This window comes from Etheostoma spectabile, chromosome 23, assembly GCF_008692095.1.
Source record: "Etheostoma spectabile isolate EspeVRDwgs_2016 chromosome 23, UIUC_Espe_1.0, whole genome shotgun sequence".
NCBI lineage: Eukaryota > Metazoa > Chordata > Actinopteri > Perciformes > Percidae > Etheostoma > Etheostoma spectabile.
Window position 1 is genome coordinate 18275089 of NC_045755.1, and position 980 is coordinate 18276068.

General features: G+C 46.6%; 1 protein-coding gene and 1 long non-coding RNA gene across 3 annotated transcripts in view; one reads left to right on the forward strand and one right to left on the reverse strand.

Moving 5' to 3' along the window:
* The window catches only part of LOC116672873 (uncharacterized), a 71333-nt gene extending 70929 nt beyond the window's left edge, over positions 1-404 (reverse strand). For both annotated transcript variants that reach the window (XR_004327669.1, XR_004327668.1), the window contains exon 1: positions 263-404. This is a non-coding gene — a long non-coding RNA (uncharacterized LOC116672873). The remainder of the gene's footprint in view (positions 1-262) is intronic.
* gata3 (GATA binding protein 3) overlaps positions 1-980 on the forward strand; it is a 15812-nt gene that overhangs the window by 3124 nt on the left and 11708 nt on the right. The window lies entirely within an intron of this gene.

A 980-nucleotide genomic window follows, 5' to 3' on the forward strand; every position in this document is an offset into this window, starting at 1 on the left:
ACACACACACACACACACACACACACACACAGGGAACGGAAGCCACTGCTATTTCTCCCTTTGTGTCGACAGTTCGGGATTATAAATGACAACTTTTTAAGAGAGCCATGTCTTATTCGGTGCTGAATAAGCTCCGGCGTTATTGACACCGAAGCTTGGGAATCAAGTCATGGGATGGCTTCCATGTCCCATTCTCTAAGCTCCGATACATCCAGTCAAAAAACAAAAAAAAACAATAATCGGGATTTTAGGCTACATTTACCGTCATGTGTTGCCTCTGAGCACCTATAACGGGTACTTTGTGGATAATGGCTCCGCGATACTTTTCAAGAGGATAATTACACGAGTCCGCTGACAGCTTGACAATGGCAGCTACAGCAGTTTGCATCCAAGTTCAGTCTCAGGTTTGCCTGAGTGAGAATCGCTCCCTCTTGTCTCTCTCTCTGTCTCTCTCTCTCTCTCTTTCTCTCTCTCCAGGTGTAGGGCTGTCCTGTAGAGAATAAAAATTGTCTCTCTCAGTCTCTGCTGCTCCCACGTGCCCGGCTGAGAACAGCCTCTATATCAAAGAAGGGGAATAAACTGGGAATAAGACGAATAAGAACTAATGGAGTCATCACCATAACCTGTGGTCTTTTCTAAAACAAATGTTTTATTTCATTATTATTAAAATACAAAATTAAGGCTATCGGACTGATCAGCATACTATTGATTACTGACAGTCCATTGCATGCGTTTTGGTGCAGCCAATGATAAACCGAGCCTACCTGACATGACTGGCACAAGATAACGCTGATACCCACTGCAAGGGCGTGCGCGCTCCCGCGTCTGCCTACCCACTGTGCGGTGAGAGGAGAGGGTTCATTTCCTGGCTGTTTACACCGCGTTGACGTCACATCCAGTGGCGTCGCCGAGGCTGCCCTCTCTCTCTCACACTCTCTCACAATCTCTCTCTCTCTCTCACACACACACACACACACACA